The sequence below is a fragment of the Ambystoma mexicanum genome, chromosome 3q, assembly GCF_040938575.1.
Source record: "Ambystoma mexicanum isolate Mex_15411 chromosome 3q, UKY_AmexF1_1, whole genome shotgun sequence".
Taxonomy (NCBI): domain Eukaryota; kingdom Metazoa; phylum Chordata; class Amphibia; order Caudata; family Ambystomatidae; genus Ambystoma; species Ambystoma mexicanum.
The window spans coordinates 1,145,100,808-1,145,122,629 of NC_090926.1; the positions used below are offsets into that span (position 1 = coordinate 1,145,100,808).

General features: G+C 48.6%; 1 protein-coding gene across 4 annotated transcripts in view; it reads right to left on the reverse strand.

Annotated features, from left to right (window-relative positions):
* The window catches only part of LOC138447689 (serine/threonine-protein kinase N1-like), a 1,645,716-nt gene that overhangs the window by 183,961 nt on the left and 1,439,933 nt on the right, over nt 1-21,822 (reverse strand). The gene's annotated exons all lie outside the window — the stretch shown is intronic.

The window sequence follows — 21,822 nt, forward strand, 5'->3', positions numbered from 1 at the left end:
AACCTCGTGAATTCATAGCACAGACTCTTACCAGGGAATCGTTTTACCTTGTTTGCCAGGGCATTATTCTTGGGCATAACCTTGATGTATTTTATTTAAGTGCTTCTAGCAGTTAAAACATTCAGTCTATTAAACCTGCCCCATTGGAACGCATTCCTTTTAAACTCGAGATTGCCAAGAAGTCCAACTATCAGCGCTTCCTTCTCAAAGGAATTCTACCTTTTTGCACTTTTCCTCACAGGCTCAATGTGACTCAATTCCTTGTTCTCTCTAGACTGGACTACTGTAACAGCCTCCTCCAGAACCTTCCTTCTGCCACTCAGCCACTCAGCGACCCCTCCAGCTTATCCAGAATAGGGCAGCAAGACTTATCCTTGGCCTTAAGCCTAGGGACCACATCTCTCCTGCACTAAAAGTCTTCACTGGCTCCCGGTTGCTGCACCAATTAAATTCAAATCCCTCTGCATCATCCACAAGGCTGTCCACACTATCCCGGGGACCACACCATCTTCAACATTAACTCTCTAAATACTCTCCCCCTAGACCACTTCGCTCATCTGGCACCAGCTCATTGTTTGTCAAGCGTTTTGCTAAGCAGAGGGCAGGGGGTTGCTCACTTTCCGCAGGATCTTCTGAAATTCCAGAAGCTCCTTAAGACTTTCCTCTATTCATCCTCCTTCCCCCCTTCTCTCCTCTGCTAATCTAACAGTTGCTGCCCGGGAACCTTGGCCCTTATGCATTTTATCGGGCCTTGACCTCCCACACCAATTTTTCCCAGCTCCTGTTTTACCACAGCACTTTGGATCTGCATACCCTCCGCTCTGGAGACTCGCACTTAAGCCGCTTGCAGCCCAGGCCGTGTAGCACTCAACATTCTAGCACTTCCTCCATGGCTCACCCACAGGCTCCAACTCCCAATCACTTACCCCCTCTTCCTTTCTGCACTTGCATGTTCTGAATGCTCACAAGGCATAGTAGGTTCATTTTACCCTTCCCCCCTGCCTTCTCTGCTCCTAAATATTGTGTTGTAATTGTACTTCCCCACTCTCCCTGCCTCCCTCCCTAGCTGTGGGCGCTTTGAAACAGTATATTCTTATTGTATAAGAACCTAACAAGCAAACAATAAATAAATGACCTGAAAATATTATTTTAAGTCAATTTATGTCACCAAAGAGATTACATTAAGTTCTCTGCAGATCACCTGTATTGGGGTTGACGATGGTAGATTTAAAATGGCTTTCCAAATACAACATTCCGCTTTAGCTATCCATTTGATGTCATTCGACTTGGTGATTTCTATACCATAGATCATCGGTACAATGTTTTGTCTATTTGCCATTAACATAAGTAACAAAGAAAAACAAACATATTGGCCCTCATTACGACCCTTGCGGAAAGCGACTGACCGGAGCGCCACAGCGTAAATAGCGTTTCCGCCATTGCACGAAGGAGCAAAGTGCGGCCCATTCCGACCCATCGGGCACGAGCACCACGCCACGGCGGAAGTGCAAAGTCCGCGATGGCGGAAATGACCCCAAAACGGCCCACACCGCCGCCGTACGGCGCCCTAGGTGCAATACCGCCACCCCTCTTAGCGGTCACCGCAGTGTGCGCCTACCGGAAAGTACGGTGACCGGAAATATACGGAAACGGAAGTGAAAACATGGGCCCGGAACGGGAAACATCCCGGCGTACACCTATAAAACCACTAAAACCACACAACCACTAAAATCACTACCCTGAAACACACCCCAACCCGTCACCCACCCTAGCGAAACCAAGACAAATGGGAAAAGTAGCGAAGAAAGCGTGCGACCGCAAGCGGCAGGTCCACTTCTCCCGCGAGGAACTCACCGTGCTAACAGAGACCCTCCAGGAGAATGCTGCCGTCGTCTTCTCCACGCAAATGACCAGAACGGCACTTGCAAACAAGAAGACCATATGGGCTCTGGTGGCACAGCGGGTAAGTGCGGTGGGGACCGCACCCCGCACCCCACAGCAATGCCGCAAGCGATGGGACGACCTGCGGATACGCGTCCGCAGCATACTCTCTGCCAACCGCAACATTGCCACAGCCACCGGGGGAGGTCCTGAATCACCCATCAAGTTGACCCCCTGGGAAGAAATCTGTGCCTCCACCATCGGAATGGAGAGCATAGAGGGAGTCGGAGGGATGGAGAAAGGAGTGCAGACATCCGAAGATTCAGGTAGGTGTACCAGATAAAACAATGCCAAATCCACACAGTCCATCCATGTGAAGTACCATGCGTCCACATAGTGCAACAGAAACACATGTCCAGGAGAACGGCCACACACATCGGCCTGATAGCGCACGTTAAAACCCACAATAAATACATAAATAATTAAAAACCCCTAATACACGCACTACACGTGCAGCAGGCACACCCTAACTGCAGGCTGCCAAACAACTGCACCCTCACTCCACACACAAATCAAAGCACCTCCAAGGACCCGACCCAAATCACCCTCAGGTACCACCCCAGAGCATGTGATACAATGCCATTCCAATTCCCACAGACCCATCATTAACCCTCGCCCTCCTTTACTCCACCACAGGGTCCGATCCAAACGACGAGCTACAGGACACCCCTACCAGCACACCTGCAAAGAGGGCCAAGACCAACGGCCAGAGACCCTCCACCTCAGCTGCACGCATCAAGACACGGCAGCAGCACAAATCAGGTGGCAGCACAGAGGAGGGAACATCAACAGGCACCCCAGCAGCCAGCATGCCCACAACACCACCACCACAGGTCCCCCCAATGGATGCCACAGAAGGCACTGCCTCTGGTGGCAGCAGCACCATAGGTGACACCCCATTGATGGCAGCATGCTCCGACACAGAAAACGGGGATGTCGAAGTCAGATCCATCCATGACCTGTCCCAATCCCCCTGTCTGTCCCATCCCGTACAACATGAGGATACCACACAGGGGCACCCACAAGACAACGACTGGCCATCCCCCCCAAGCCCTGTGGCAAGGCAACATGAGGACAACAGCCCCTCTGTGACACCCCCGCAAATGGGCATGGCCCAGCAGAGGCAACAGTCCCTCGACCAGTTAATCGTGCAACAGCAGCAAATGGCCACGCTCCTCAAGGACCATGCCGATGAATGTGGGGGCACTAAGGCAGACATAGAAACATCAACTGAGACACTTAGGGCAGAAATGGAGAGAGGCACAGAGACGCTGAGGGCACAAATGGAGAGTAGCACCGAGAGCCTGAGAGTCCAAATGGAGAGAAGCACAGAGAGCCTGAGGGGGGAACTGCATGCGACGTCCAAAGACGTATGTGCCGAACTTGCCGCAGTGCGCCGTGTGCTCACTGAGCTCTCGCAAACCCTTAGGGACATGCATGGACGTGAGCAGGCAGACACATCATCCGTTGCAAGTTCCGTCCAGGGCAGCCCCCAACGTAGATCTGGAAGGAACCTGCGCTCCACAGGCAGGGGTGCCCCTGATACCCGCAGAGGGGGCTTGCAATAGCGACAGCCCACTGACAATGAGCATCTTTGGACACTGGGGTTCGTGGGGGAGGTAGGAGGGTGGAGGGGGTGTGTTGGGCTCACTTGGGTGGCGGGTCGATAGGGTGTTCAACATGACATCACATATGCCATAAAAAGTGCACGATCAACCAATGAGATGTGTGGACATTGATTTCTGTGTACTAGGCCATCATAGGCGTACAGTCCATATTGTGCATGTCCCAGACACGCACAGTGCCACGAGTCCCGTGTCCATGTATCAGCCACCAGGCGTGAGTGCTAGAAGCATACATCAATGAGATGCTGACGAATGTCACGGGCCTCCGGTGCCTCGCAGACTCCATGAGGTGCTGCCACATCCCCACCCTCATCATGACCATCATCATGTGCTTGCAGTTCTGCGTCCGGGGGCATGGGCACATTTCTACGTACGCACATGTTGTGGAGCATGACACATGCCATGACCATCTTTGCAACCTTCTCATGGCGGTACAGGAGTGCCCCGCCAGACCTGCTGAGGCAGCGGAAACGAGTCTTCAGTAGGCCGAATGCCTGTTCAATGACTACACGGGTACGTGAGTGGGCATGGTTGTAGTCCTCCTCATGCTGGTCCCGTGGGTTCCGGACTGGTGTGAGGAGCCATCTCTTCAGTGGATATCCAGCATCACCTGTATGTGGATGAGAAACGTATGATGTGGAATGCCATTGCTACGTACGCACACCCCCCCCCTTCCTGCCAGGTCATTGCCAAATCACATTCCCCACATAATCATGCATGTAATGAGACTCACCGAGTAGCCAGGATCTGTTCCCTGCGTGTCGCTCCATGTAGCGTGGTATTGTAGAGTTCCTCAAGACCATAGAATCATGGGTTGATCCAGGGAATCGGGCACAACAATGTGTAATGATCCTGTTGGAGTCACACACCATTTGTACATTCAGGGAATGAAATTGTTTTCTGTTGCGGTACTGGGCCTCCATGGCATGTGGGACGACCAATTCCACATGGGTGCAGTCGATGGCACCAATGCAACCCGGTATGCCGGCAAGTGCATGGAATCCCACTTTTGTGTTGGTAATTTCCTGCTCCGAGCGTGGTAGAGAGATGTAGTCGTCTGCGTGCTGCAGGAGGGCATCGAGCACTTGCAATAGTGTCCGTGAGAACAGTGGCTGAGAAATGCCATGCAACTGTCCGACTGTGTGCTGGTAGGTGCCTGTGGCCAGGAAGTGGAGTACAGACACCACCTTCAGTAGGGGTGGGATGGCGGTTGGGCTATCTATCATGCTGACAAGGTCAGCCTGTGTCATGTCCACAATGGCGGCTATGGTGTCCCGGTCCAGACGGTAGAGGGTGTGGATCTGCTCATCAGTGAGGTTGAACGGATGTGCTCGGAGGCGTGGGATTGCGGGCTGCCTGCGTGGTGGTAGTGGCTGTGCTGGCGGCCCTTGCTGGCCCTGCCTTGGCCCCCTCCTCCTCCTGCGTCTCCTTCGTGCGGCCGGTAGCAGTTGGTGTTCGTCTTCTTCTTGGAGTTGGAGTAGTTGCAGTGCTATCAGGTCCCCCAGGGCCAACATCGCGAGTCCTGCCGGTAGCATTTCGGTGTGGTTGTGGGAGGAGACTGGCTGTGCAATTTATGTGTTTTCAGGCTGTATGGCCTCCACCTGTGGTGATTAATTCCACCTGTGCAAGCTGCTCTCCCCTTTGGCCGAGCACGTCCCGCGCACAACGCTGCAAATCTGGGAATGGCATCTTGCTATTGCAATCATGTATTTGTACCCGATGGCCGTGTAACATTGGTTGACATGTTCATTCTGCTGTGGTCCCATTGTTGCACATACTATCTGTGCAGTCGCGAACAGACTTGTGAAGGGTCAGTGGAACGTAGTACTCGAGTAACGGTGGGCCCTCATGCATCACTGTACCGAGTTGCAATGACGGGCGGGGCGTCCCATTTGTGGGTGAAGGCAGTTGCCATTTTCACACACAGCCGCACTCGATGGAATAATTAGTGATTTCAAACGGCCACAGATGCCTTTTCGGCGTGATGTTGCAAATGTGGAATTCCAAGGGCGGCGCTTTCGGTTTCCAGCTAGCGGCGAGGAGATGCCCACAGGTCTGACTGCAAATATAACGTTCTGTTGTTCAATGTCCTTGAGACAGGGCCCATGGCGAGGAAGCAATGATTGATATGAATAGTTTGGGATGCGCAATTGCTACGTGGGCGATGAGGCCGGCCGTTCCCACATACATGTTACTTCACAACACTGGAATTACGGGCTGGGGCACTGTGGATTTTGCAGGCTGCATAACGCACAGACTCAATGGATGTTTCTAATGTTATGTGAGTAATTATTCAGGCGTTTTGATTCCGGGATGAGGGAATGATGAATGGATGCATGGGCAGGTGATTTGATACAGAGTTTGCCATGTACAGGGCTTCTTGGGATCTATCCGCCTCCCCTACGCTATGTGATGCAGGGCTGCCATGGTGGGACCATCGTCTATCTGGCCTTGTTGAGCCCTCCCTGTCTCGACACGCCCTCAGACACTTGTGTCCATGCACATTAACATTCCCATCTGATGGATTCTGTTTTGACAGACGCATGCACAGGTACACTCGTTTGTGATGGTGTTTGCACCTCGATATAGATGGTTAGGAGTCGCAAGTGGTTTTGGGGTGGTGATGATCCTTTGGAGTGGGCTAGCATGCATATGGCTGTGGATTTCGTGTGATCATTGAAGTGAGTTGTTGGAATGTAGTTCTGATGGCCATTCTGTTCTTTTTCTTTTCTTTTGGTTGACAGGTATCTCCTCCCCTTTTGCCACTGCCATCTGTATGCCACTCCTGCAGATGGGTTTTACTCCCGACACCTGCTGCTTCGTGTTAATCAGTGGAGCAGCATTACGATCTTATGGGACGATCGCCAATGGCCCACATGCCCTTACGCAGTACTGGTGGCTCGGAGCAACATTTCGGCCTTTCAGCTGGACTAGTGCCTCCCCATTGGGACGGCCCTGCGGTTCTGTGCGCTTCCATGTTGCCTTTTCGTACGTGAATGTGGCTCTGTGTACCATGAGGGAACAGGACGACACACAAGTAGTGGCTGGTCATTTCTTGCGGATGCAGCCCACAATGGTGATTGGTGTTTAGGAGTTCATGGCCTGATGGCTGTATGGGCTTGGTGACTTTGATGTGCATTAAATTTCTATTCTGATTTGGCCCGTGTAGCGTTTTTCTTTGCAAGTGATGTGGCATATGCCTATTTGGGGGGCGATGTATTGTGAGGAGATCTGCATTGGGTTCCAGCTTCGGAGTTTAGTTGCGTGGTACTGTACTGGGCGCGTTTGCCTACTAAGCCCGTGAGGTCAGGGATGGGGGCTGCCAATATGACAGTTTGAATGTTGTCATGCTCAGGGGCGGGGGATTGGGTTTTGTGTAACAGATGCCGGTCAGACAGGTGGACTGGTGGAATGATGTGATTCTCGGAATATGGCTGGTCACAGGTGCCTGTGTTTGCGTGCGTTTCTTGGTGGGGGACTGTGGTCATGTCCATTGGGATGGCTTCTGTATTCGTGCCATCTGTGCCCTGCAGCTCCCATTGGCCCCTCTTGTGTTTCTTTTGTTCGTTGCCATGCATGGGTGACTTGTACATTTCAATGGTTGCATTGTGGCTTCATTGCACCTACGGGGAGTTGTACTTTGTGGGCAGGGAGCGGTGTACAGGCACTCAGTGGGGCCGTTTACGGTTGATTCGCGATGCCGTACTTCTCACCATGGCGGAATGGTACATTACGCCATGCCTGATGGCGTTAGGTACATGTCCGCTAGGGTCGGAATTGGCGTACCGTTGCGCCATGGTGGTGTTTGCGGTTTCGCATGGCGCGCGCGCGCGTGCTTGGTGCAGTTAGCGTTGGCGTTCACTACGGTGTCGCTAATGGCTTCGTACTTTGCGGTGACGGGTCATAGTCGCACCGAGCGCTATTCGATGGCGGTATTGCATTTCCGCCATCGTTTTCCGATTTCCGCAAGGGTCGTAATGAGGGCCATTGTATGCAAGTGTATTTTAGCCTGATTGCAACTAGCCAGATCTTTATATTTGAGTCAACATTACTGTTAAGACAGTTTTCCATTTTGGGTTCCTGACACTTTTGAGAGTTGATTACAAATGTTGCTGTTTGTTTTATTTCTTTGGTTGTTTTTAGTTTGAAAACAAACTTTTACAACTTGAAAGTCAAACAAACTTTGCAACATATTCAAGAACGTATATATATGCATACAAGCATGATATGCATTTAGTACAAAACTTACATTTCACTACATTAAAACTAAAACAGTATTCATTTGCCTTTAAGAAGAGACTAGCACACAGTCATTCTCATACTGCCTTTTCTCTCTTTTTCTGGGCCACCAACCTATTTTTGGTGCTCAGAGGTACTAAATGGTGCCCAGCCCCAGTGGCATTACATCACCCTACATGGGGTGGGTGGCAGCTGTCTTAGTTTTGGCTTCACCAAGTCAAAACTGCACTGGTAGCCCAATGTACCTTTTTAGTAATCATTGTATTTCTTTTAATTCTTTCTTTCTGCTATTTTGTTTCAGGGGCTTTCTTTCTTCTATGGAACCAAGAGGCAGACTACAAAAGGCTGTCCTGCACACATGGGCTCTTTGTGAGCTCACATTGCAGTCTCCATTTTGGTTTTTAAAAGTTTGTAATAGCATCTGTCTCGGGGCTGTTCTGATCACATCTTGTGGGTGTGGTCTGGTTTGAGAAACAGTCTGGAGGGCCACCCACATTGGTTGGCCACCTGACCCTTTTGTCCCTAGCCCCGCCCTCATGTGGTTGGTGGGCTGGTTTTAGTAGAACTAAAAGGGGGAAATATGTACCTACTGGCTCTCTTGTTGCTGGCTTTTTGTAAGATGCAGGTTTACTTACCTACTGGAGGATTTCTTGCCATTTCAAACCGTTGTTGCCATTTTAGGCCCTCATTTGGCCATGCTGGCTGAATGTAGTGGCTTGGGCACATGTTTGGTGTTTCTGCTGCTGGACGTCCATCCCAGGCTTTCTGCAGCCTTCTGCGGACTCAAAACGTGTGCTGGGTCAGGCCTTCCATGCTGGGACTGACTCCAGGGCATTTACTGGTGCGTCCCTCAGTTTACTGCCAGGACGGCCCACCTTGGTGCTTGTTGCTGCCTTCACCTGGAAGGGTATTGCAACATCAAAATTGCACCTCATTTACTTCTCATGGCACGGTTGGTTTACCCCACCGCTGTCTCCGTGCTAGGACTTTCTTCTGCTGGGTCGCTACCTTCTTTTGCTCGGCGAACTGCTGGAATACACAGGGATCCTTCGCCATCCCAGAATCTTCCTCATCAGTGCTTTCGCTGCGGACTCGAGGGGCTCCATTGGGAGAAAGAAGTTTGTTCTTTTAGGTAGTTGGGGTTTTCGTTGGCCCAGGGTTCAAGCCTCTGGTTGCAGGGACCGCACCTAGAAACTAAGGCCTGTGCTCATCAGGCAATTCAGCCTCGCTGGAACCATATTTGTGAGGAATCAACACATTGCGTACTTACCTCTGGGTCTTGGGGTCCTTCAGGTCCGGGGTAAAGACATTTCGAAAGTAAAGATGTTTCGATGAAAGTCTTTACCGCATTCCACACTGATTAAAACTGATAAATACTGGGGGTGAGGGGTCACCTAAAGTCTTCCTACAGTGCTGCACCATCTTCTGGGGCTTCAGATTCATGAACAAACCTCTGAAGCTCTAAATTGGCTCTTCTAGCCCTCCTTAAATCCACAACTCTGGGGTAGAACTGAGACCTTCATTTTCCCCATAGACCCAAATGTCTTACTAGGTCCCACAATATCTTGTGGATGCTCTTACTTACCTTGGAACTCTCCTAAAGTGATATTGGGGGTATTTGCATGCCCTTGGACATTCTGCCTATGCCCATTTGGGGCTCAGGGAGTAATAGACCAAAATAAAAAAAGTGCTTACAAGTGATGTTTGTACCGTACTTATGTTTGGTAACTTACTATTTTTCCATTGACAACTGTTTCTAAAATCGATCTAGCTTTTTGACATCCTCGGGCTGCATTTAGAAATTGTTTCCACCCCTCTAGGACTGTGGTATGTGTATTTGTAATTTTATGACACTCTGCCATAGAGGGTCAGCAATACTGTGTGTTGCTGATGTTGGACCCCGTATAACAATTTTCACTGTGTGTTCAAATTTCTCCTTTTCTTCCCACTCTTTGTCCTAATGCGTTGTGTGCTTCCTACCAGAAAGTCCAACTACAAAATATTACAGAAGTAGGCAGAGTCTTTTAGGATAATATACCTTTTCTGGGCGCCCCTATGAATTTTTACTCTGTTAGAATGTCTTGGTCTCCCTCCCCTCCTTTTCACTATACGAGGTGTGCCTTTCTTTATATAGAGGACTCACATTTAAGTATACGATTGAGAAGTATCCTAATCGACTTTGCTGTTTTTATGATAGACCGTGTACCTTTATACAATGTGCGTTACTTTCTGAAGTAATAATTTGACCTGATCAAGTGTGGATACATGTGTGGAGTAATTGTGCCTTTGCATCAGTCTGCTACCCAGCTCTGCACCTCTGTTTTTTTTTTGGCCTTTTACGTTTCACCCACCATATGGCTAGAAGTTGTAATGTCTTCAATTGTGGCTTATACAAAAACTGCCTAAAAAATGACGGAACTGACTACATGCAGGGGCTTCTCCATCTAGGATTGATTTGAATGGAACTTGCCTATTTCTATTTAGCAAACACATTATCTTGTTTTTATTCATATTTAGCTAATGTTAATGGTCAATGAAATATGTCTTTAAGCAATGTAGTCTTCTTTGTAGTCCGATTTGCATAGGATCAATGATGACAGTGTCTTTTGCATAGGACAACTAAGGAACGTGCTCTGATGTCTTCATTTCAAGCTACATAATTTATACTCCTCAAAGAATAGTCAAGGTCTTACATTGTCACAAATGGCCTTATGAATGTGCGGAGCCTTCAAGAGAATTAAAGGTTTTTATTTTTAAACAGCAAACTGCATATTATCCTATGTTTACGTTGCTCAATGTTATAATAGGCAGTGATATGATGGGAGTAGTTTCTTAACTGAAACTCCATTTCTCCAGCGTTGGTATCTTTCATGGATTCACATGCTTAGAATATTCCCAGTCGTCAGGCCGGAAACCCTCGGTATATTTATAAAGACCTTTCCTATAGGAAAACATTTCGACACTTCTGTGTCCCATCTACATCGTTTTCGGGCTGCGTATGCTTGACCCCAATGGGGGACGTAGGGATATGAACAGCCCCGCCCCCGTGGCTCACTTCAGATTTTAACCCCCAAAATAGAGGGAACATATAGAGTTTGCATTCAGGGGAGGTCGGCGGGCGCATGTGAATCCATGAAAGATACCTACGCTGGAGAAATGGAGTTACAGGTAAGAAACTACTCCCTTCTCCAGCATTGGATCTTTCATGGATTCACATGCTTAGAATAGATTATACAGCAATACCCCTAACATGGAGGTGTGCACCATCCAAGCCACATATGCAGTTGGGTATATGAAAATACCTCCATCAAGGTACACTGACAAAAACTAAACATATGGCATAATGACAAGAGTATGTATACCCCTATATGGGGCTTACCTTACTGAAACAGATGCCGAAGGACCGCTCGCACCATCTGCATATCTGCCGCATGTTGTTGCTCTAGGCAATAAAGCCGAGTAAATGTGTGCGACACCGAACATGCCGACGCTTGACAGATGTCCACCAATGGAATTCCAGACCATAACGCCGCCGATGACGAAGTGGATCTTGTTGAATGAGCTTTTGGGCGTCTTTCCAATGGTTTTCCTGCTTTAGAGTGACAAAAAGCAATAGTCGACGACACCCAGCGGGCCAGTCCTTACTTAGAGATCCGTTTCCCTTTCACCGAAGGTCCATAAGCTACAAACAGTTGCCTTGAACGTCTAAAACCTTGAGTACGACTGAGCTAGAACTTCAAAGCTCTTTTTACATCCAATGTGTGGAGAGTTTTCTCCGCTGCAGAAGAAGCGGTTGCAAAGAATGTTGGAAGAACAACAGAAGAATGTTTATGGAATGTTGGTAGCACTTTAGGAATGAAGTGAGGCTTTGTTGCTAACACTACTTTATCTTTGGAAAAGCGCAGGTATGGAGGATCAATGACCAATGCTTGTAATTCCGAAAGTCTTCTTGCCGACGTAATGGCTACTAAGAAGGCGATTTTCCATGACAAAAACTTCAACGATGACATCGGCTCGAACAGAGCTTTCATTAGTGCTGACAGTACTAGATTCAGGCTCCAGTTTGGTGGAAATTTCTTAGCTGGCGGGAAAGTTCGAAAAAGGCCTTTCAGGAAATTCTTCACTAGTCGATCGCTGAAAAGAGGTGTTGAATGTCTTTTTCTAGTAAATCTCGAGATGGCCGCTAAATTAATTTTAATAGAGGAAAAAGCCAATCCTTGCTCCGCCGAGTGTAATAAATATGGCAGAATTTTCTCTGCTCCGACGTTCAAGGGGTCGACCCCCGGACGATCCCTGCACCATATACAGAATCTTTTCCATTTACCTGCATACAAAGCGTTCGTAGATGGAGCTTGTGCCACCTGTAAAATTCGTCGACACTCTGAGGGAATATTCAAGTCCCCGAACTCGGAGAAGTCAGGAGCCAAGCCGTCAGTATGAGAGAGTCTGGATCGTGGTGCCAAACCGCTCCTTTGTCTTGAGATAGAAGGTTCGGAATCTTCTGGAACCTCACTGGCTCCGCTACCGACAGTTGCAGTAGATCTGAGAACCAAGACTGTCTCGCCCAATAAGGAGCCACCACAATCACCCGACATGGGTACTTGTGAATCCACTGGAGTGTCCGCCAGATGAGTGGAAACGGAGGAAACGCGTAAGCAAACTTGTTCGTCCACGGAAAGGAGAACGCCTCCCCCATCGATCCGGGCTGTGGCCACCTGCTTGCGAACCGTGCGCATTTCTTGTTCTCTCGGGTCGCAAACAGATCCAGGGATGGATGACCCCATTTCCTGACCACTTTTGCTAGCTGACCATCGTACAGCTCCCAATCGTGCAGTTGGTTCAGTTCCCTGCTGAGAGAATCTGCCTGTATATTCTTTACCCCTGGAAGATGGTAAGCCATTATGGTGATATTCTGTTCGGGGGCCCAATGCCATATCTTTTGAGCTTCGCTCGAGAGCGTCCTGGACCGTGTGCCCCCTTGCTTCCTGAGATAGAACATCGTTGTTGTATTGTCCGTTAGTAGTCTGACAACCGATGCTCGTATGCGCGGCAGAAAGGACTTCAGAGCCCAACGTACCACTCTTAACTCCAGCACGTTGATATGAAGAGTAGACTCCGCTGGGGATCATTGACCTTGAACTTGCAGGGGGCCTAGATGAGCTCCCCATCCTTTCAGCGATGCATCCGTCACTACCGTTGCTTGAAAATCCGGCTCCTGCAAGGGCATACCCTTTGTCAGGTTGTTCGAGAGCTGCCACCACTGAAGTGCCCGCAAAAGATTGTGGTTGATGCTCAACCTGTCTGACCATAGGCCTGGACTCTGGGACCACCGGTCTGCCAGAAACTCTTGTATCGGCCTCATGAAGAGGCGGCAATTGTTCACCAATCGGATACAAGATGTCAAGGCCCCTAGCAGCGACATGTATTTTCTGACTGACACCCTGGTGCCCACTTTCCATTCCTTTGCATTTTGAGTCAGTTTCTGAATTCTTTTCACGGAGGGCCTCACTAGCCCTGATTGGATTTGGAACTCTGCACCCAGAAATACTAAGTTAGCAAGGATTTCTCGAAGTTTATCTCAAACCCCAAGCATTTCAGAAGTTGCATGTTGGCCTTCAGGTTTGCTTGAGTTATGCTCGGCGATGAGCCTCTCATCAGCCAATCGTCCAGATACGGGTAAACATGACGACCTTTTCTTCGCAGCCACGCTGCCACAGGAGCCAAACATTTTGTGAACGTCCTGGGAGATGACTTTAGTCCGAAAGGAAGTACTTTGAACTGGTAATGGCTCCGACCGATTACGAACCTCAGAATTTTTCTGTGTCTCCGACGCACCGGTATATGAAAATATGCTTCCTGCAGTTCTAACGACGCCAGAAAATCTCCCGGCTGTACTGATCGGATGACCTCCTGAAGCTTAAGCATCTTGAACTTTAAACTTTTTAGGGTCTTGTTGAGGGTCCGAAGGTCCAGAATGGGTTGCCACTTGCCATTGGGTTTTTTGACCACGAAGTAACGAGAGTAAACTCCCTGGTCCCTCTCGGCCACTGGAACAAATTCTATAGCCCCTTTTTGCAGCATAAGCTCCACTTCTTGATGTAATATGCGAAGATGGGGTTGCGCCGAATACACAGGTGGAATTTGTGAAAGCATTTCCTTGAACTGCAGAGAGTGGCCTAGTTTTATCGTGTCCAATACCCAGCGGTCTTTTATACTTTCCCATTCGTCGACGCAACGGGCACCCTTCCTCCCGGGACATCCTGTAACATGTCATTGTTGTGACTTTGACTGCCTGTCTTTTGCTGACGATGAATATCCTCTTCTTCTCAAAGCCTGGTAGTTTCGGCCTCTTCGCATTACCTGGACCGCCCGTCTATAACCTTGGGAGGCGTATGATGGCCTGCTGAAGTTTCGGTCTCTAGATGCAGTAAATCGGGAATTTCCTGATGCTCTGCGGAAGGGACGGAAAGATGGAAAAGCTCTTCCACTTTGTAGGGCTCCTAACGACCTTGCCGTATCCGTATCCTCTTTCATACCTTTCAAGGCCTCGTCGACTTTCTCTCCGAACAGTTGGTCACCCTCACACAGCATATCGAGTAGCTTGTACTGGACCTCCGGTCTGAAGTTAGTACATTTCAGCCAGGCTTGCCTTCTCAAAACCACTCCATTGTTTATTTGCTTAAACCCAGATTCCACCAAATCCACAGCAATGTCAATCGACTGGTTTGACGCTTCTTCTCCCTCCCGGACCTGTAACATGGCCGACTTTCTATGCTCTTCAGGCAGGTGTTCTAGGATAGGAGACAAACGATGCCACATCTCCCTATCATACCTTGCCATAATTGCCAGCCAGTTAGCTGCTTTAACCGTCGTCGCTCCTACGGATAGAACCTTTTTCCAAATGCATCCTGCCTTCTAGCCTCGTTATCTGGAGGGGTAGAACATTTGTGCTGCGACCTATGCTTCCTAGCTGCTGCAGCCGACACCATTGACTCTGGAGATGATTGGGCGGTCAAACATTTAGCCGTGGAGTCTGGAGCCTTGAATTTCTTCTCCAACCTGCCCTTTATTGCTGGTTCTGAGAATGGATGGCGCATGGTCTTCAAACCTTCTTGCCAGACGTGGTCTAGAATGGGAACTGAGAAGACTGACTTCCTTCTTTTCCCCATATGGTCGAACAAGAAGCACTCCTTTTCCTCTTCAGGGCTCAGACCAATCCAGGCTTTGCCCATCATCGCGTGAAAAGTGCCAATGTCGTCCAGTGGTGATGGCTGAGCCGGGCTCCTCAGTGCCTCCATCTCTGCTTCCGACTCCCATGTAGGATCCCTCGAAGGGGATGAGGATACCCCTGAAAGTGAATCTCTAGGATCTGACTCTGAATCTTGTAACTCCCCTTCTTCTGGGTATGAGCGTGGTGGTTCCTTCCTCACTGGTCGGGAGGCTGGATTTTCCGTAACCCTCGTAGAAGGACCCGGTTCGTTGTCGGCAGGTCTCGTCGGCATCCCCAAAGGTGCGTCTACGAGGGGTAACTTCTCATCCAACCGCTTCAGGAGAGACTGTAGCGTGGACAGCACTTGCAAGGATAATATAGATTGAGGGTTCAATAAAGACGACGAGGCAGGGACATTTTGCCCCCCCGAAATAGTCGACGATGCAATTCCCTGCAACCCCAGATCTGCTTGACCAACAATCTGTTCTCGATCTTCTTCCATGGATGATACTGTGAAGACCGCCCCGGCTGTAGTAAGGACTCCGGCAGAACCGCATCGTACACCTCCGGCTGCCACGCCCTTGGAGGCTCTACCGTCGACCATGTCAACGTGGATACGTCTATCATCGCCATCGTATTCGCCGGGACCACTACAGGCGTTGCCCTGTGTCGACGGCAACACTCTGGTCAACGAGACCACAAGCCAGATTTATGCCTCATCAAGTCTCTACTCGAGGACGACCTGTGATGGTCCCCTGAAGAGGAGGTCTTCAAAGGATCTTTCCCTTTTTTCGACGAAGATGAAGAAGATGACTTTCCTTGATGGCGATCTTGTCCATGTCTCGACGAGGATTCCTTTCGCCTGATGTTTTTCTGAAGGGTGTTTCTCCATAGAATGCGGTTTCTTCGGAGGAGGCTCTGCCTACACCGACCGGCGATGGGATTCCGCATTGGATGACTTGGGCCTGGATGCCAGGCTGCGCGCCGATCATACCTCCGATGAAGAATAGGTTCCTTCATTTAGCCACGTCACCAGGCATCTATTCCTATCCTTTAGCGTCTCCTGTGAGAAGCCTTTGCAAATCTCACAACTGTCCACCGAGTGGTGAGGGTGCAGACAGTACAAACAATCCATGTGCCCATCTCCTTCATAAACTTTCAGTCCGCACGTTGCACACAGGCGAAATAACGCCTTTCCGGACATTTTCACGAAGAAAAAACTACCAAGAGTAGAACTCAACCTTGTACCGAAGTAGAAACAAACACGAGGTGCTCCCGCTACTTTGGGGACGGTTGAAATCTGAGGGGAGCCGCAGGGGCAGGGCTATTTATATCCCTACGTCCCATTGGGTCAAGCGTACGCAGCCCGAAGAAGATGCAGATACGACACAGAAATTTCAAAATGTTTTCCTATAGGAAAGGTCTTTATAAATATACCGAGGGTTCCCGGCCTGACGACGGGGAATATTCTAAGCATGTGAATCCATGAAAGATCCAATGCTGGAGAAATGGGGTTTATGAAGCACCTGTACACTGGTGTTTTTAGGCGTGACAAGACAAGGAGGGGGAAACAGAGGGAGGACAAAACAATCCTACTAGGTCTTGTGTCATTCAGATCGTGCAAGTGCAGGGAAGTGGACAAGTGCCAACAAGGGGGGTAGGAGAAGTGCAGGTAATAAAATGTGCAGCCAGCGGGTGGCTCATAAGTGCAGATAGAAGGGACCGTAGGGTTACAAATAGAGACCACAAGTGCTGGGGGATATAGGGGAGACACAAGGCAGTGCGAGGTGCAACTGGACATGCAGTGACTTGGGCCCAAGTTCAGAGGGTGACCAGGTGACCAGTGCGTGGACCAGACGGGTCATGAGCAGGGGAGAGGAAGAGAGAAAGCGGAAGCGAAGAGGATGGTCTTGAGTTGCTTCCAGAACCAGAGGTGGTTCTGCCCAAGTTTGAGAGAGGCAGGGAGGCTGTTCCAGAGGGAGGCCCAGAAAAGGAGTGATGGAGATCAGACGATAGCTAGCCGGAGAGGAAGGATCAGCAAAGGTGCACAAGCAAGTGTTTACGCAGGGGAGAAGAATGTTCCAGTAGCAAAAGAGGGATTGCAGAAATCGGCCAAGGTTTGAGCAAGGGTGTCGATGTGGTCCTTGATGGTTCTGGATGAACAGGGAAGAACCTGTTTTGATTAAACTTTCATAGATCGGACTCGTCTAGGAACATCGTCAGGGGTGAACGAGGGAAAGGAAGAGAAGGGAAGAGAAGAGGTGGCCACAGGCAGGACAGGAGTGGAGGAGGGGGAGGAGGAGGATGATGATGAAGAGGGAGGGTGGACAGGATGACCGAGTTTTAGTGATGAAATGAGAAGCCAAGGCCGTAGAGAGGGCCTGGAAGGAAACACAAAGGTAGAGACTGCAGCAGGATTGGCCAGCTCCATGCAGATTTTGAAGATTTCAGCCAAGTTATTAGATGCCACAGAGATGCGGGCTTGGATGTGCGCTCTCTTCTTGGCAAGGGTAGAGAGCCTGTACTGCCTTTGGAGCAGGCGGCAGGCCAGTTTGTCAGAGGGTGCACATGTAGCTCTCCACGTCCTCTAAGCCACCCTGCACTAGTGTTTGAGGATGCCGACGTCAGAGTCATACCAAGAGCTGCACTTGGATTTGGGCTTCAAGTGGATCCTCATGACAGGGTCAAGTACATCAAGAGAGTCAGAGATAGAAAGATGAGGGTTAGATAGGGCTGTGTCAGGATGTGAACCAGCCAAAGGCGCAGAAGGAGGAGAGAAAGAAGTAGCGATGTTCAGTGCAACACACCGGGCCAAAAAAAGGGTGTTAGTACACTATTGGGTGTCCTGCTCTTGTCTCCCATAGGATTTCACCTACCTAGCCCAGGCGTCCCTAAAACCCAGTTTCATCAGATAGCGATCAGTACCCCCTATTATCTAGTTCTAGCTGGTACAGGGAGCCTAAAGGCATCAGCATAATCTATCTGGCTCCCTTCAGGCATCTTCTAGAGAGCCCTATTCGAACGCTCTCATGATTTTAAATGTGGCTTAATGGGAAAAGTGTCAATCTCAGATGCACCGGTTCAGTCTCCCCTTCAGTTGGCACCTTTAATTCCTCTCCCTAATCTTACAACCTTCTCCTTTTCTCCCACTGGCATGCACCACATCTCTCCTCATCAACTCTCACTGCTGCCCTCTCCTCACTTCTCACTGCACCCCTCTCCTTCACTACACCCCTCCTTCACTGCAGCCCTCTCCTCACCTCTCCTTTACTGCACCCCTCTCATCACCGCTCCCTCACTGGACACCTCTTCTCACTTCACATCACCCCTCTTCTCACATCACATCACCCCTCTCCTCACATCACATCACCCCTCTCCTCACATCACCCCTCTCCTCATCTCAGTGGACTACCCCTCTCCTCATCTCAGTGGACTACCCCTCTCCTCATCTCAGTGGACTACCCCTCTCCCCTAACTAGACTACCCCTCTCCCCTCACTAGACTACCCCTCTCCCCAGACTACCCCTCTCCTCTCACTAGACTACCCCTATCTATGCCCGTCACTCTCTCCACCCATCTTTTACCACTACCTTCCCCCTTCCCTCTGCCCACTCCTCATCACCCACTATCGCCTTTACTCTCGCCACACCATCCCACATGCACACTTCTCCCTCTGACTCTAACACCTACTACACTTCTCTCCCTCTGCATTCTTTCTCACTCCCTCACTCACCTTTTACCCAGCTCCCGTACTCGTCCTACACTGCACACAACTGGTACCACTCTCGCTCACAAATACCCCACCTGCACTCTGTTCCAATTCTACCGCCATTCATTCTAGCACTCAGATCCACAGTCCATCCACCGCCTGGTCTCTTGGTCCACATTCACAACTAGTCACCTAACTCCTGCAACCCACACTTGGCCCCTCCTTCCATCTCCTTTTATACTGTGCCCATGTTGGTTCTGTCGGCCCGCCTACCCTTGCTGCAGTGCTCACCTAATTCTAGGAACCAATCTTTGCCTGTCTTCCTCTGGGGCTGGGTTACACAAGAGAGGCATTAAAAACTCATCCATTACCCTCCTATTTCAGCACAGTTTTGTTTGCAGTCTCTGATGGCTTGGTAGCATCCAGGGGCTCCGGCTGCTCATTCTCTCTGGGGCTTTCCTCAAATGCTTGGGAGTTCTGTTGCCAATTCAGTTTGGGAATAGCTTCCAGTGTATCTATTGTTTACCTCCATTCTCTCCTTACTCCCAGTTAGTTTTCTGTCCCACCATTCACCTTGGGTCCGTCTGGGGATGGCAGGTTGGGTGTTTCATTTCTGCTTGGCAAGAACAACCCCATTCCAATAAATCATAGTTACTAAATTCAATAATCCTGGATCAAGATCTGTGAGGGGTTAGAAATGTGAGGCAGACAACTTTGTAAATGTTTTCCATAAGATGCCATATTAACTTAAATGGGTGTGACAAACGCCTCACTATCCCTACCCTAAGTAGGATTTCCCTGCCTTTGAAATTAACTAAAGGAAACACTACCAAAAGGAATTTGTCACTCACACTTTTTCATACAACAACTTAAGTTAATGGATGATAATTCAAATCAAAATCAACAGCTATATTCATTATTCACTTACTGTTTCTCGTTGTAACCAGGCTGAAATCCCCTTCCGCGGATTAAGGAGTTGTGTTCCACAGTTAAAAAGTGGTCTTTTCTCAGCTTGTCACAGAGTTCAAATAATAAAGTTCCTCTGGTTTCAAGAAAGTCTCTTCTTGGACTTGAATGAATAGTTTCAAATATTGAACCAGCCTTTATCCCTCCATTGGTGGTAGAGAGTTCGACAACAGATTTCGAATAAGGATATTTCCACAGTTAATTTGCATCAACCAAAGGATTCTTTATCAGGATGACTCTACAGCAATTCACAACATCTTTTAGTTGTTCTGCTACTACTACTTCTTCACAGAGTTCAACCACAGTGTAGTACTTCAAAGACTACTACCTGGTCCACTCACCTGCCAGGTCTACTACTACAAAGTTCCTGTCCTGGTGTACTCGCCTGCCAGGTCTAATGAACATGTCTACTACTACTACAAGTACTTCTGTGGTGTGATTTACTTCCAACCAAAGTCTCAACTTTCTACAACATCAGTTTTGACTACTTCTCTTGGGAAGTGTTAGGCAAGATTGTATGCAGAACCCTTTGGGTGCACTACAACAACCCTGACCTCCTGCAAATAGGAACCCAACCTTTGGTATAAGTCTGCACTACACAGGTTGGTAGTGTGGTTGAGTAGCCAGGCTTATCTCAAGAGGGGTCAATATTAGCTGTTACATAGAGATTCACTGTGACAAGTATTCAAATAAACTTTTACACACAAGGTTAGTGGATTAAAAAATTATTAATTTATTTAACAGTCAGTTTGAATAAGCCTTCTTCTGAAGGGAGCAATATAAAGCAACACACAAAAATACTTCAAAATACATACTCTTAGTTTTTTAAATCAGCAAATACCAGGTGACTTCAATAGTTAGGGTGCTTAGGACATATATATATCACTGTTGCATTTAGAAAATTATTGAGAGGAGTGTCATAGAAAAGAGGTTTCAGAATAAGACAAGTGTTCACACAATTATTCTTAATCAGGTTAGTAGTTTTTTTAAAAAAGCAAAGTCAGTTAACTCTTTCCTAGAAGGAAGGCAGAAACACATAAGCAGAGGAGAGGAGTCATTCAGGGAGTCAGGCCAGCCAATGTTAATTTTCAAAAATCAAGGTAAACTGAAGCACTTCTTGCATGTAAGTTAAAGTCTTGCACAATGTTTTAGAAGCCTTTGTAGAATAAGAAGAAATCAAAGTAGGGCCACAAGCTGATTATGCTTGTGAGGTAAAGAAGCTGCTAGCAACTCTACAGAAGTAACCGAGACAAGTCTCCAACGAGGACAAGTGAGGTTACACAACAAGAGGTAAGTTCTCAGACTGTACGGTGCGCACCCGTGGAAGCCCTGGAAAGACCCGCTTTGCCGCGGACCTGTCTTCAGATACCTGGATTGCTCACAAACTACTGCGCTTTAATCGCTGCAAGGACTGCCAGTTCCATAAGCAAGATCAACACAAAGAACTCCATATACTGATATTAACCGTATACTATGGATACTTATACTTTTTTACTCTGTTTAGGCTTTGCACCTCACGTATAGTAGGTGTGCCCATATAAAAGTGCACGCGCGTGCACCCTTGGAAGGCCCAGAGAGCCCAGCTTTTCTGCTTCGCGAGGTGTTTCCTCGATTGGGGTGTTCATGACTTTTTAGAAGAAGGGAAAAAAATATACTTTTTTAAAAAATTAATTTCTGTAAACTTTTTTTTCTTTCCTTTTGTTTATTGTTAAATTGTGGGTGATTTTACACATCAATGCTTCCTTTTTACATCACTTTTTTTGCCTGCCCGATCTTTGCCACATCATGGTTGATAAAAGGGCAAAAATCTACACACTGCGCACTGACATGCCTTGACCCGCACGACTGTGTGCATTGTTTGACTCCCCGAGTGGGGAAGGTCCTTTGTTAATTCCAAAGTCTTCCCGTCTTCTTGCTAAAGGCTCTCACTTGGACAAACGAGCGGGGAGCAAACGTACCCGCTCCAACACGACATTCGGGACTTTGGGTTCGGCTCTTTGCGCCCCATTCGACCTCTAGCACAGATGCCGGAACTCACAAACTTAAGTGTCTCGAATGTAGATGCACAGCCATTGTCTACTAACCAAGAATGTTCTGTTGCAAAGCAACCTCTAATCAAATGCCAGCAACAA